The sequence below is a fragment of the Cebus imitator genome, unplaced genomic scaffold (genome assembly GCF_001604975.1).
Source record: "Cebus imitator isolate Cc_AM_T3 unplaced genomic scaffold, Cebus_imitator-1.0 Scaffold19, whole genome shotgun sequence".
Taxonomy (NCBI): Eukaryota; Metazoa; Chordata; class Mammalia; order Primates; family Cebidae; genus Cebus; species Cebus imitator.
This window is the reverse complement of record NW_016107334.1, coordinates 8,229,438-8,242,608: the sequence shown is the minus strand read 5'-3', so window position 1 is coordinate 8,242,608 and position 13,171 is coordinate 8,229,438. Positions and strand designations below refer to the sequence as shown.

The 13,171-nt window shown below is 44.1% G+C and overlaps 1 long non-coding RNA gene across 2 annotated transcripts in view; it reads left to right on the top strand.

Moving 5' to 3' along the window:
* Nucleotides 1–13,171, top strand: part of LOC119469538 — an 87,451-nt gene that overhangs the window by 67,549 nt on the left and 6,731 nt on the right. Inside the window, exon 1 of one of the 2 annotated variants that reach the window (XR_005198362.1) lies at nucleotides 11,472–12,045. The exons of the other annotated variant lie outside the window; for it this stretch is intronic. This is a non-coding gene — a long non-coding RNA (uncharacterized LOC119469538). Of the gene's footprint in view, nucleotides 1–11,471; nucleotides 12,046–13,171 lie in introns of those variants that run through there. 2 annotated transcript variants of the gene reach the window in all.

Below are 13,171 nucleotides of genomic sequence, written 5' to 3'. Positions count from 1 at the left end.
AATGGAGAAATACATATTCCACACTTTGTTATCATATGTTAAATGAGAACCTGTAAGCTAGGAATAAGGTATGTTGTATTGTATGACTCCTCTGGGCACCCAAATGGGATTTATAAGATTGTTTCAGTAGGAAGAATGCCTTTTCATGGCAAGAAAACTTTTAAAGATTTTATTTGGAATAAACTTTTTCAACAAAACCATTGCAAGGGGAGGAGAATGGCTTTTGCACTGTATTTTTGTCTCCTGGAGTCCAGGGACCCCCTGCTTTTCTCAGGACCTTGTGTTGAGCAAGATAGAAACTTTATAAGGAAGAAACTCACCAACGACAACATCTGTCTGCAAGGAGAGGCTCAATTTGGTTAAAAAAAAAAAAAGGGGGCCGGGCGCGGTGGCTCACGCCTGTAATCCCAGCACTTTGGGAGGCCGAAGCGGGTGGATCGCGAGGTCAAGAGATCGAGACCATCCTGGTCAACATGGTGAAACCCCGTCTCTACTAAAAATACAAAAAATCAGCTGGGCATGGTGGCGCGTGCCTGTAATCCCTGCTACTCAGGAGGCTGAGGCAGGAGAATTGCCTGAACCCAGGAGGCGGAGGCTGCGGTGAGCCGAGATCGCGCCATTGCACTCCAGCCTGGGTAACAAGAGCGAAACTCCGTCTCAAAAAAAAAAAAAAAAAGGCTAATAAACATACACCTGGCACCTAACTTCTGCTAGGAAAAGTGGCACAGGAAAATAGCTAATAATAAAAACTTGTGATTTATGTTGCACTTTATCCTTTGTAAGCCCTTTCATGAACAATATTTCATGGAATCCTCACAAAAATCTTGTGAAGTGGCTTTTCCTATCCCAATTTTACAGAAGAATAAACTTCACATGCCTCTTGTGAAGAGATGTGTGTTATCAGTCGCAAGCCCAGTTCTCAGCCATTTGATCGGCTACAGAGATCAAAGAGGTCCCCCTAGGCCCCTCCTGATTTGTTAACACAGGTCTCATTGTGTGGATCATTTCAATCCAAGCATGTTTATTAAGGGCATCTTGAGCAAAAGTCCAGCCCTTTGCCCTTGCCTGGGATTTTCCTGAGCCTTCAGTAAAAAATCTATCAATAGGAGAGTGTCTGAGGTCTCTAGTGCTGAATACTTGCTCTATTCAGAGAATATTTAGGGTAGAACATCCCAACTTCTCTGCTGTCCCAGTCAGCCAAAGGAAAAAAAAAATTGTATGAGCCTATAAACTGCAGATAAAGTCACATCTATTGTGGTTATATATGTGGAGTGATGGTGCCATTTTCCTCTACATTAGTCAATTATATTTTCTTTTTCTTTTCTTTTTTTTTTTTTGAGACAGTCTTGCTCTGTTGCCCAGGCTGGAGTGCAGTGGCACGATCTCCACATACTGCAATCTCTGCCTGCCAGGTTCAAGCGATTCTCCTGTCTCAGCCTCCTAAGTAGCTGCGATTACAGGCATGAACCACCCATACCTAGCTAATTTTTGTATTTTTAGAAGAGACGGGGTTTCACCATGTTGGTCAGGCTGGTCTCAAACTCCTGACCTCGTGATCCGCCCACCCTGACCTCCCAAAGTGCTGGGATTACAGGTATGAGCCACCATGTCCAGCTAGTCCATTACAGTTTTTCTAAGTTGCTTTTCTATCCAGCCAGAATCTACTTAAAATTGTGTAGGACTTTGAATTGGAAAACAGGTTAGCTGTATCCAGTAAAGCTAATCACATGCTAACCTTATAATGCACCAATTCCCATTCCTATGTCTACATCCAAGAGAAATGACTGACAGACAGGTACAAGAATACTCGCAGCTGCTTTTCTGTTATTTCTCCACAACTGGACATATCCCAAAGGTCTATCTTCAGGAGAATGGATAAATATAATATTACATACAACAAGAGCAAGAATTATTGATGTACACCAGAGCATGGATGAATGAGTAAAAAGAGCAAGATCCAAAATAATCCATTGATGTGAGGTTCAAGAACTGCACAGTTGATGTATGATGGTAGCAGTGATATCAGCATTTATCTCTGTGAGGACAGTTGTGGACCAGGGTGCAGCACAAGGAGCCTCTTGGGTGCTAAAAGTACTCTATATGTGGACTCAGTGGTAACTACATAGATGGAGATGTGAGTTATTATTCACTGAGCACATATTGGATGCTGTGCATGCTGCTCAGTCTACCCCTGGAGAACCCAGACACTCATGCCTCCACTGCTGGGAATGTTGACATCATAGGGCTCTTGGCCTAGGAATTTGCCTTGGTTATGTTCCTCCCTGAGAACAGACAGCATACAAGGACTGGTCTTTGGAGGTAAAGACCTCAGCCCGTGCCAATTAAGGCACCTCTGCAGGGCCATCCCAGGTCTGGAGCTCCTGTTGTAACGGGGCAGGAGGCGCTTACTGTTCCCTGAACGGATGTGTTTTTCTTCCAGGTCCTTGGGTTCTCACTTAACCCAAGAATGGGTTGGAGACCCTGGTGGTGTGGTGATATTGTTCAAGTAAATATTGGACCCCAAGAGCTTTGCAGAAAAGCGATTTATTAGGCAGAGAGAGAGAGAGAGAGAGAGAGAGAAGGAGAAGCAGAAGCGGGGGCGGGGGGGGAGAGAGAGTGAGAGAGCATGTGCGTGAGTGCTCCCAGGCTGTTGTGGGAGGGGATCCAGAAGTGGAGTCTGCACAGGTGAGGAGACTTTTAATCCAGGTGTTATTCCTACCCCATTCAAGTTCTTGTCCCATGAGAGGAGTTTCTTTAAACATCCACTGGAGTGATTGATTTTTCACTTTGTCATTGGATTGGTTGTCCCACCCATAACAGAGCTCCTCCTTCCAGGGCTTTTCGTGGGCTTTTGTAAACAAATGAAGCTCACCTGGGCAGTCTACCTTTCATGCATGCGTGAAAGTTAGACAAAGAACCCTAGGCTCCCGATGGAGACATGAAAGAAGGCAGGTCAGGCATGTCACTGGGAAGTTCTTGCCTTTGAAACCATGCCCCTTGTGGATGCAGGAAGATAAGTTAATGCATTCCCTCACTGTGGGATCTGTCAGGGCCTTTCTCATCACTGCATTGCAGCCCAGCTCTTCTCTCTGTTCTTTGCTGCAACTTTATTGCCTGTAGGCAAGTTTGGCTACCTGCTTTGCAGGGCTTAGTGCAAAATAAAAATGGGGGCCTCCATTCATACATTATGAAGAATTCCAAAATGGTGGCAACAGAGGTTTAGACAAAATGAGTGCCCTTCTAAGTGCACGAGCCGGTACTATGTCACCCTTGTGTTGTATCCTTGTGAAGTCAGCCAGGTGTCAATCTGGGAGCATGCCCCCGTCAACCACTAGAATGCAAATTTCTGTTTCAGAGGCTCCTCCCCACAGGGAAACCAGGACAGTGATGGAGCTGCACCGTAAGGATTGAGGCATTTGACTGTACCTGCTGTATTGAAGAAAAAATTAACAAAATAATAGAAAAGAAATTGTAAGAGCATCTGGTAGGATGAGTAATACCTCCAAAAGATGCCCACATCCTAATTCCCAGAACCTGTGAATATATTTACCTTACATGGTAAAAGGGACCTTGCAGATGTGATTAAGGATCTTGAGATGGGGAGATTTTCTTGGATTATATGGGTGGGTCCAATGCAATCACAAAGATTCTTATAGAAGGGCGGCAGGAAGCTGGCTTTGAAGAGGCTGAAAAGAGCCACAAGCCAAGGGAGGCAGAAGGCCTCTGGACATTGGAAAAGTCGAGGACACAGATTCTCCCCTAGACCCTCCAAACAGGGACATGACTCTCTTATACGTTGATTTTAGTCCCACAAGACTCCTTCTGGACAACTGACTTCCAGAACTGAAAGAGAATAAATATGTTGTTTTAAGCCACCCAGCTTGGGGTACTTAAGAAGCAGCCACAAGAAGTGAATACAGAGCCGCTGCTATTCTTCACTTACATGGGGACTGGTCCTCTAAAAGCAAGCTGTCTAAAGGGCTCTATAAATGACACGGGGAACATTTTCCCAGACTTGTCCTGGTAGGATGTGGGGCCGGTTCCCTGGCTTCTTTGTCCTGGATGTGGAGAGTGTAGATTCCCCCTGCTGGCCCTGGATTCTGAGACGGGGCAGAGACCCTGGCCAGGGAGCAGGGGAGTGGGCATGGAGAGCTTCTCTCCCTCTGTGGCTGCCTGGGAGAGCCAATGTTTCCATCTCCGTCCTGTCTATTTGTTTTTGCCTACGCTTCCAGGTCACAGGTCACCCTACGGTGGTTTTCTGAGGCCTACCTCCTGCTGTCCCTGCCTATATTCTTCCTACTTCCTCTGCCCAGTCCGGATCCATCTTGGCTGCTGCAGGTATTTTGGCCCTTGCTGCCCTCAGTCCCACATCGTTCCTGGTATCCTGGGCACTCGTCTCTGCAACCGGGCCTCTGATGGCACCTGCTCCAACCTGAGGGTTGCCTTGGCCCAGGGCCAGTCAGAACTCTCCAGCCTGAGACCCTTTAATCTCAGTCTGTGCACTTTGCCTCATTCTGTGTTCACTCTGGAAGGGCAAAGAGAGAAGCAACAATCAAAAGATAAGTCTCACAACAAGACAAACCACAGTATGGCCATTTTCCTTGGTTCATATCAGCATATTTTTCTTCCATTTTCCTCTATGATATACTTTATGCTACAAATGCTCCAATATATCTTTGCACCTCCAAAAAGTAGTGTTTGGCTGACTGGGGGCCCAGTTAGGATCAATAATAAACTCTGCTTGCCACCTGGAGGGCATTCCCATTTCAGACCACTGAAAACGCCCATTCATGTTCCTCTTTCTTATGGTGAGCTTTCCAGTGTCCCCTGGATTATCTTGATGTATTGTTAATTACAGGCCTATGTAAATTGTGCTTCTGTGCACTGCACAGTGAGGAAAGCGTGACACAGAAATAACTCTATGAATCCTCCTCCTTCCAGCACATTATCTGGGGAGCTCAGCCCTGCTGGGTGTCCCCAGCCCCTTGGCACAGCAGTGGAGACAGATGTTCAGGGCATAGGCAGTGACTGCCTGTGCCAGTCTGAGATGTTTGCCCAGAACATGTTGTATTTAAATTGGTTCTCTGCCAGATTGGTTGGAAACAGTCAGAAGTTCAAATGCAATCAGGCTTGATTCATTTATTAGTTGTTTGGTTATTGGGAACCCAAAGGGAAGAGGAGATGATCCCATGAAAAGGCAGCTTCACGTGGTGGCAAGAGCACATGGTTCAGACACAGACAGACCCAGCCTCAAATATCAAGTGCTACCACTTTCTAAATGGTAAGATTTTGGGTGAGCTCCCAGTCACCTCATTCATAAAATGGGTAATAATAATATCTACCTTTTAGGGTGGTTGGTAAGTTAAATGAAATGGTATAAATAACCTCATTTAGTACCTGGCATATGGCAAGGCCGCAAAAAAAAGTTATCACTTTGCATTATAGTCTAATTATGCTAGACTTCTAAAGATCCAAGCTGCAGGCATTACCAAACATGCCATTGTTGAATATGAAACAGTTTTCTTATTCTATATTTTGTAATTTCTTATTCTGTAACACTGTTCTTCCTACGTGCTGAGCAATGGCTCTCAGGTACACAGGGGAAGCATAGATACCTAATCAAATAAGTCACTGCTCAGCTTTGCCCTTCAAATTAGACTTGGGTTTGCTGTTCTTGGCATTGTTGAAGGAAAAAGTCTTTCCCAAATTCTTAAGTGGAATTAGCACCAGATTTGGAGACCTCAGATCGCATAGTTTTTCTATACTGTGAGCAAGGCCCTCCTTTACTTATGAAGGCTGGGGCATGAGGTTCACTGCCCTAGAGGTGGGGAAGCCCAAGCCTGGCTCTTTTGGCTTAGTGAAGCATGTGGTAAAGAAGGGATAGAGTCACAGAACGACCCCTGGAGAGTGGCAGCAGTGCTTTAGAAACATCCAGATAGGTATAGGGGAGGTCTTGAATACTTGCCTGCCTTGTCTTCTAAGAATATACCTGTCCTCTGTCACTTTCAACATGATGTATGTTGATAGTACAGCAGTGTTTGCAGCAGGGGGCTAGATAAGTGAGGTTGGCTTGAACATGGTGGTGTGTGGGATGCAACTTCTGTCCCCCAGTGATGGAAGGTGCAGGTCTGTGGCTGGGCCTTTGAACCTGGTGGTGATTGGCTGTAAACCACGGACTCTTGAGGGGAGGTTCCTCATGTTGAGGATAAAAAGCTACACTCTGGAGACCACTGATATGTTGATGATCAGCTGTCGGCCACTCAGTAGCAGAGGCCAAGGAAGATCCAGAGGACACTATAGCTCCAAGGACCTTCTCTCCTCCTTCCATCCCCATGCTTGAGAAGACACAGTGAGCTCCCCTCACACCTTCAGTCACCGTCTTAGGGAAGAGGATGAACATTTGCCTAGGGAGACAACAAAAAAAGCTTCTTGCCTGAGGGTTGAACTTTGCATAGACTGGCTATTTAATCCAAGAGAAGATTGTTCAAACCCAAACAGACAGAAGAATGCTTAATTGGCACACTTATGTTTTTCTGCTACCCAGGAGGAAAGTATATTAAGTGCATTTTCTCTGCACATCTGAGTGTAGTGTGGGTATATTTTCAACCCTATTAGGTATTAAAACTTTGCATGCAAGTTATTTGCATTCTGGTGGTGGATGATATGTACGTTAGGGAGGAAATCAATTCTCAGGGTGGTAAGGCTGTGGACTGGGAGGCAGGAATTTAGGGTGATATTCCTTGGTAAAGTTCTTTCCATGGTGGGGAAAAGTCTCTCGAGCACTTCATCTGTGCTGCAGTCTTCAGATCTGGTACATATTGTGGCTCTGATTTAATGTTCTTTAAGCCCCTTTTGGATTGAAATTTGATTTACTATTCTCTCCTAAGTGGAGAAAATATGCTGGCTGTGGCCAAAAAATAGTCCAGTCAAACCAAGGCCATTAGTTCATAGGCATTGGCTTATGTATTAGCCTCTATTAATTTAATTATAGTGAGTCGGCCTTTGGAGACAAAATATGGGCACTGAAAAAATCAGGACTATGTGCCTTTAAGGCTGAAGGGCATGGCACGGCTGTGTGGTGAATTTATTAGAGGATATGCAACCCCATTCTCTCCCAGAAATGTTTCAGAATCATAGCATATCTTTCCCATTGACCAACAATTGACCAACAAACCTTTTTCTTCTAGAATTAGTTATTTAAGTCTATGATGGAAGAAGAAGTTCTTAAATATATCTTTGATTGTTCTTGGCAGGTATAAATGTTTTATGTCTCTGATTCCAGGTTTAGGTTTTACTCGTGCACTGTCTCAGTTTGGGGAAGGATGTAGCTTTTTCCCAGGCATTCTCCACTTCTATTATTCCCAACTGAATAAAATCACATTACACACAGTGTAATGTCGGATGGACACCTAAATTACTTTACACAGAATCATGTCGGGTGGACACCTAACTTACTCAAGTTCAACTATATGACCTCCCTATGTTACTGAAACACCAGGGGTTTGGTCTAGGTCCTGCTGCTCACCACAGAGAAAGCCAATCACTGAGACAATGAGTCTTGCCAAGGAAGAAGGCTTTGACTGGGTGCTGCAGCTAAGGAGATGGGAGCTCAGTCTTAAATCCATCTCCCAGACCGACTAAAATTAGGAGTTTATATAGCAGGGAATCAATGTAACAATGTGTGGGGAAACAGGAATAGGGAGCAGTAAGGAAGAGAAGTTAGTCAATAGGAAGCAGGTGGGCAGTTAGGCAGTCATGATGGGTGAGGGGTCTGACAGTGATCTGGTGAATTTCAGCTCCTTGATACTCTCTAGGAGGCCTGATGATTGATTTCCTGAAAAATGAACTCAGATAAGACAAATGTAACTTTCTCAGGATTTTTAAGACTGGAAGCATCAATTTCTGTGTCTATTCAAAGAAACTGTAAACATCTGCTCTATGGGACAATTGGATCAGTTTCAACTACAAGAGGAAAATGACAATTTCAGTGGTATTATTGGGAAAAGAAAATGCATCACTGGAAGACATACAGGATTAGTTTTCACTCTTCATAGTTCATCAGACATTCAATTTTTATGCAAGCACAGTGACGTATGGAGTACTGTATACCAAGCCACATGTACTAACAAGCAAGGGCTCTGGAGCCAGGCTTCCAGTGTTCTATAAAATGAAACTAGTCATTATACCTACATCTTGAGGTTAGAATAGTGCCAGTCATAGTAAGCTTTTACTAAGTGCTAGCTGTTATCATGATTATTGTTGCTTAACTTAACAAGCTACTTAAGGGATTTTCAAGGGCAACTTTCACTCCACATGACTATTCCATTACTTGCTGATGTGATAAATTTTATGGGGTTTATCTACAGAAAGCAGGACCTGTAGGACTTCTCCACTGGGAACATCTCCAAAGTTCAGTCTTCTTAGGGGTCCAAGAATTATGATCTTCTTCCAGCTCTGTGGGAAGGAGGGCCACACCTCTGTCTAGGCTCCCCGACCTCCTCATGGCTAAGCTAACCTTGATGGAAACTTTCAGCAAAGCATTTCTGCAGAGTGATGCATAAAGCATGACCTAGAGCTATATTAAACCTACAAAAATCAGCCTCCAACAGTGAGAATCAGTTTTATATGATAAAGTAGTGATTACATTTTCTAATGATTGCTTAAAGTATTTTGTAATCTACAGGGAGTATATTTTATAGCTCCTAGGAGCCCTCCCAGCTTTCCTATTTGTCATTCCAAGTTTAAGTAGAGCACAGAATATGAGGAGAGCAATCTTGGCATACATTATCTTTTCGGGAACTCAATATATGCAATATCCAAGTAATTAACCCAGGTTTAGCCAGCCTACTCATGCTGCTTCTGCTCGTCCGCAGCAATAAGGATGAAACAGTGTATGAATTACCCATTGGGACCCCTACCCTCACCTCAAGTTTCTTTTTTAAAAAGTAGGATCATATTTTTCAGACTCTTAGTAAAGTGCATTTTTCATTTCCCAGCAAGAAAATTTTTTCTGTTAAAATATTTAGCACTATGGATGATTATGAAGTCTTCAGAGGGGCTTATGGTGACATGTAGTGGGCCCCTGTCTAATCTTTCATCAAAGGAGCTTTCTCATCAGAGACCCTAGAGCTGTTTTTTCTGCTTATCTGTCAAACTGGCTTCCAAGGCAAGCATTCCTGGCTTGAGGTTTGAACCCCAAGAGCAAGACTTAACAGTTTTTCTGCAGAAAGAGCTGTGTCCCTTCCTTTAACTTGCAATTGCTAATCATGAAGAACATGCTCTGTGTCTAGATTCTAATAAGCTGTAGAAAAGATAGGAGGACAGTAGAAAGCAGAAAAGCAGGATTTATTGGGTCTATTTCAGGGCTGGGTCAGTGCTGGAGGGGCAAGTAGCTTTGTTAATTGATCTCAAAGAGGAAGTCGCTGTCTGCTGTCGAGAATGAGGCTATAAAGGTTATTTTCTCACTCAAAAATATGCACTGGGTCCAAAAGACTTCTATTTAAAATATAAAGCTAGAATGACTTCATATTCTATTATGGAATATGAAACATTAAGTTGAAAGGGACTTAAAGTATATACACATAATACATATATATATGTGTGTGTGTATCTGTATGCACACACAAGTACTTACACATACTTCTGCCCCAGTGTCAAGCTCGGTGCTGTGCATGTGTGTTTCATCAAAGGAGCACAGATTGGAGCTGGGGCTGTTATTTCCAGTGACTTGCTGCCTCCGGGGCAGCAAATGGAAAAGAGCAGGGTAGCTTGCTCTCTCAGCAGTGTTCACTGCATCTGAAAGGTCATGTCATGTTTCCCAGCAATTGACTCAATGGGTTTGGATTCTGCAACATAAGGTCAGGCCGTTTCCACTCTGCTTGTGTTTCCTGGGGAACGTGCCTTCCAGTTGTTTTCACATTGACCTCATTACCCAGCCCTGGTGATGAGCTTGGCTTGGATATGTTGTGGCTACAGCCGGCTCAGGGCTGCCCTGTCTTTGCAGACCCCATGCCTCTGCCCTGACCAGTGTGGGTGGGGATGCTTCTGCCTTGGCTCAGAAAGGCCTGGCCCCTTCCCTCCCCCTGCAAAGGTCCTCTGCATACAACTGAACAAAGATTACAGGAGGACCAGGATGTGACGGAGGGGCTGGAGACCCTTTCTCCCATTTCTGCAAGGGCAGGGAATGAAGAGGACAGACAAGAGACACCCAGGCTGCTCGTCTCAGATCTTCAGTGCATGAGCAGAGGGACCTGGCCAACAACAATATAACATTTCCCAAATTCCCCAGCTCCTTTTCAGAGTGAATATTTTCTAATGAGAAATGAGAAAATGATTTTCAATGAGAAATGAGCAATGAGAAAATTTGAGCAATGAGAAAATGATTTTCTTGAATCCACTGTCTCTGTATACCTCCTGCCTACAAAAATTTCTCCTGAGTCTCTTTCAAGGGAATTAGAATACTTTATAAAACATGATTGTTTCAGCTCTGGGAAGTGGACTCCACCAAAGTAAAAATACTCAGTGAACTCAAGGGTTTATTTCCCCAAATGACTGAGGAACTTGAGCATGAATCAGTGATGCAATGCTTCTATCAGCTGAGTCCTAGACAGCCAATTAGCATGGGCTGGGCTGGGCTGGGCCGAGCTGTGAGCCCATGAGCATCTAGGCTTGCCATCCCTTGTGTTGTGATGGTGGGTGGGTTATTTAAAGTCTTACAGCCTGTCAAATGGAGGATTAGTATGAGGATAAATGAGATCACACCTAGGGTGTACTTAATAAAGGCTCATTTAAGTCATTTAAGTCTGTGTTTCTGGTTTTCACTATGGAGTGGTCGTATTCATCCAGGTCTGGCCAACTACTTGGTGAAGCCAGAAGAAAGAAAACTAAAGTCTGATATGGAGGAAAAGAAAATTCTGGACCATGAAGGTCAATCAGGCAGTAGAATAATTCCAGGAAGCTGTCAAGACTCTAGAACTAGAGATATTCAAGGAAAAATTGGATATTGTACTGAGGGAAATAATATTGGAAGACTTTGTATCCTTAGGTATGAGTCTGAAAGAGATGACCCAGCAGCTGATCTATAAATAAAATGCTTTTTTGATGTCTAAGATTTGGGTGCTGTGGGAATGGCGGGATGTGTCGGGCACTTTGAAAAGTGATGATACAAAAGTGTTGCAGTACAGTGAAAGCCTATGTTTCTCTTCATTAGAAAAACTATATTCGAAATGTGCAGCCCATTCTAAAATGCAAATATGACAAGGCTGCTCCCTCTCTTACAGTAGACTAGCCTACTCTGTATAAACATGTATAACGAATGGTTCAACTCAAGAGAAGTTTGTTTTTGTGCTCCTTGGTCTGAGGCAGCTGTTCCTGGTTGATGGGAAGCTTTCTTCCATACGGTGACTCAGGAATCCAAACTCCTTCTGACTTATGGTTCTACCATCTCCTACCCCCTTGTCATCCTCTACATGAACTGATAAAAGGGGAAAGGATTTGTAGGAGGGGCAGTCACCTCTTAAAAGCCTTGGCCAGAACAGGTGCCATCTTCCTTTTCATATTCCTTTGGCTAGGACTCAGCCACATGGCCACACCTACCATTAAAAGCTGCTGGGAAATGGGGTCAGCTGGACATCCAGGAGGAAAAAGAGGAGATGGCTCCAGCTGGGCACCCTGTGGTTTTGTGACATTTTGTTTCCTAAAGTCCTTCAACCAATCCCACACTGCTCTGATATTGGAGCATTTACATCAGGCAAAGTCACCCTCCGTTATCTTTGAGAAACAGATAAAAGCTATGGCTCTCTCTCCATGCTTATACCCATTGCCAATTCTGCTTGCCGGTTTACAGAGGCTTCTCAGATGCCATCAGTGGAATTACTAACCTAGAGCAACAGAGAAGTTGCTCTCCAATAACGTCCTATCTATGAAGTAATGTTTTCACAAAGAACTGGTGCACCTTCAGAAGACCGGCAGTGGATAAGGGAGCATGTAAGCGGCTAATTTTGATGCCAGCATCCCTAGGATTGGTTGTTGGGGAAATGCATAGAGGTAAGCTGCTAGCCTGAGCTGAGCTGTTTCCTCCATAGCACTGCTAACAAGGCACTGCTTGATTGCAGTCCTCCGCTGTGTGGCTCCCCATCACAGAGGCAAGTCTGACTTGTGTACACAAGGTTGTGAATCCCTAGGCCCCAATTGCATAGAAACGTGCGCAGGTGTCATAATTAGCCATTTCCTGCCAAAACCCCACAAATAAGCTACAAGCCTCAAGACACAACCCTCTGGAACCTTTTACAGAATTGTTTGCAGACCAAATAATACTCATCTGTAACCTGCTTAATTACCCAAGCCATATATTTAACTGCCCTAGACTTGCTGGTACAAATTTTACAGAGAATCAGATGTGAGGGGAGTTAATGGCAGGAGGGCCTCTAGCTACCATGTGGAGCTCAACAAAGCAGAAACCAAGGCTGGTCTGCCCACAGACCAGTCAGATGGGTGCAAGGTTGCAGTTTCCTGTTCTATTCCTTGCCTGTCAAGACCAATAAACATGTCATGAAGTGACCAGAAACATGTGGATTTGGAAAGGCAAACATTGACATTGAGCATGCTGTTTCAGTGGTCTGAGCTGCTTCTCCTGTCTCCCTTGAGGGGAAGTTAAGGCACTAGATTGTTTAAAAAGTGCAAAACCTCCATAAATACCCAGTTTTCCACCTCCTGGCATTTCCCACACATCTCAGGAAATATATGAACTAAATGAATATTTTCCCCTCTAAATTAAGAAAATCAGATTGCATGTTAAAGTCTAAATGATATTTACGGAGGCAAGGGCTTAGATGATACTTGCTAAGGACATAGATGAAGCCTTCTCTCCCCCTCCCCACTGCCGCTATCAGTGAGACATTGAGGGAGCCACCGTGCATTTTACACTACAAGAGAGATGCCTGCTGGGGATGGTGTCCTGTGATCTGCCAAAATGTTTAGAGGCGGCACTGTTGGATAAGCAATTGTTCAGGCTATCTGAAGATTCATGAAAATGTACTTTCATCACAAAATTTACTTGTAAATGCATAGCCACAGCCACAGACTCTCCATTCATAGGATCATAGTTCCAATCTGGTTTTGCAGTCTGAAAATCATGTTATACCTGTCAGCCTTTTCCTCGCCAAAAAGGCCG